At 36.9% G+C, this 2,514-nt stretch overlaps 1 non-coding gene across 1 annotated transcript; it reads left to right on the forward strand.

Moving 5' to 3' along the window:
* The first annotated feature begins 1,796 nt into the window (after positions 1-1,796).
* Positions 1,797-1,868, forward strand: Trnaa-ugc (transfer RNA alanine (anticodon UGC)). Its single transcript has one exon. It is a non-coding gene; the product is annotated as a tRNA-Ala (tRNA).
* The last annotated feature ends 646 nt before the right edge of the window (positions 1,869-2,514 follow it).

The following is a 2,514-nucleotide window of genomic DNA, read 5'->3' on the forward strand; positions in this document are numbered from 1 at the left end:
AGTATTTACAAATAGGTAAAGTAACAATATTTCATTTCTTCCACAGTTTTACAGTGACGACTGTCATCACCAGTATCGCACTATGTAGCTGCCCTGAATACCACCACTTGCAAGATGTTGGAAAGTGAAACCAGAAACGATAATGATGACAACTCCACTCTACTAGGTATGTACATGGGAGCTGCGGGGCGAAAGGCCCATCCCAAAGAAAGTTTCCAAATGTTCAAGGTATGTTGGCGTAGTAGATATATTGGAAGTAGAAGATTTAAAACGGAATTTTTGTCAGAAAAAAGCATTCTTGAGAGTCACTTTAATTGATCGTTGTTTTTTACTGAAAATGCAACAGATATCTCTTGCTAGGTGGTACCAATACCATTTTTTATAGTTTCGCTGCACGCATCTCAGACGTTTTCTAAATGTCTCCACGAATTTCAAAATGTTTTCAAACTCCCCTTCGTGTTTACCTTATATCAGATACCACGAACATTGATACATTTAAGTTCATATTTGGCATCACTAGTGTCCAGTGTTGTCACATTTTTACCTTAACTAAAGATTCAAAAACCTTTTTCATCTGTACCAGATATTCTAAAAATTAGACTCAAAATGTGTACAATGTTTAATCAGAAATGTAGAAAAGAAAGCATCAATTTTCTACTCAGCTTTTTGGACAGAAAATTTTGATATTGATAAATTTTCTTGTAATTTCAAATTGTTTTACCAATCTGTAATATTTCCAAAAAATAAACCTGTAAACTGTACTGTACAGAATATGTTCTATAATCTTTTGAAGAATTCCAGATAAATATGTACTAGTGTCATTAGAAAAGCATGACCAGTACATGAAATATTAAGGGCAACCTTTCTAAGGCCCATAATTCGAAATCAGGAGCCAAATGTCAGCCCCACTGGAGCATTTTACACCAATTCCTCCCTCTAACTACTTTGCCAACAAACGACTCCCTCACGCCTCTACAGAAACGAAATAAAAAGGTGATAACCGAATTGTGTTGTGTTTGGTCTATCGTCAACCGTCGAATCGTCGCATCGCATCGTGTGGCATTGAGTGGCCTGGGTTGGTTGTACAATCCATACGTTTGCATAGGAAAATGAGTTAATTAGTTTGGGCTGTGCCGTTCGTTGCGTGCCGTGCCGTACGTTTGTACGTTTGGGCGTATATGGTAATTTGTTGAGTTTGTCACTTTGAGCGTTCTCCTTGAAAGCAACACGGCAAAAGTGGAGCAATTATATTGATAGTGCGTTTGCTACTTACGACGGCATTGCGTGTCTTATCTCCGTCCGGCTGGGTATGCTAACAATGTCGGGCTATGAGAACTGTCGGAATAGTTGAAACTCTTTATTGAATTTGGAACTGTATGAATCAAGTAGAGTATTGGTTCCCTTACTGAGCATGTGGCTCCCATTTTCATCCTACGAAAAACAAAGGATTGAAGCGCTGTTTGTTTTGTTTCTTATTTTTTTGTATTTTTTGTTAGAAGTGAGCACCCATGAAAACAAAAAGAACGGAATCAATCGGTGCCGTAATTGCTTGTTTTCGAATAGGATGAATATGGGGGCGTGAGATTACTGATGGCACACATACCCTAGATGTTTCATTTCCTAAATCAGCTATTCAAAGGTAAAATATACTCAAAATTTGTCCTATCTCAAAATTTACAGTTTTTCCTAATACCTACATAATGCGAAAATTTTCTGCAAATGCCAATGGCCAAGGTGTTGAAAACTCATTTAATTTACAGTTACCACTTCAGTGCATCTCCCCCTCACCAACACAAGGGGATATAGCTCAGTGGTAGAGCGTTCGCTTTGCATGTGAAAGGCCCCGGGTTCGATCCCCGGTATCTCCAATTATTTTGCCTGCACAGAAGAGGAGGACACTAAATTAACTGGTGGCGGTTCATTCCCCTTTAATTTACACACCGACTAAACACCAACCGAGCGAATACGGGGAAGCATTGAGAGCAACGCACGCTTATCGAAACTGACCTTGACTCGTTTCGCTGCTGTCGCACCCGAACAGCACGGGATTCTTCTTTCTCCTGTACATTGATCAACGTTAGTAAGATATATAGTAAGTACAGTGGTTTTCAGAATAAAGGAAACAGCTAAGCAAAGTATAACCTGGTTACTGAGGTGATGTAAGAATAGAAAACTAAAATGCAAAACGAAATAAAATGAAATCAGTATTTGACAAATTAACTAAAAAAAACAAAAAGTTTCACAATTGATAAATGTAAATTAAAACCAGAATAAATATGGCTACAGACAACAATGTCATAGAACTTCATTGTTTCAGTATTTATGAAAGTTGAAAGATAGTAATTTAATAAACTTTAGGAGTTTTGCTTCTTGAAATACAAATCAACTACGTTATTACTACGTTAAACTCACTATGTCAATTCATAGTTGCGTTTTTAATAGTGTTATATGTTGATTTATAGTAAAATTATTTTTAATGATTTCTGTGACAATAATTCTTAAGCATTTGAAGAA

The sequence above is a fragment of the Aedes albopictus genome, chromosome 3 (assembly GCF_035046485.1).
Source record: "Aedes albopictus strain Foshan chromosome 3, AalbF5, whole genome shotgun sequence".
NCBI lineage: Eukaryota > Metazoa > Arthropoda > Insecta > Diptera > Culicidae > Aedes > Aedes albopictus.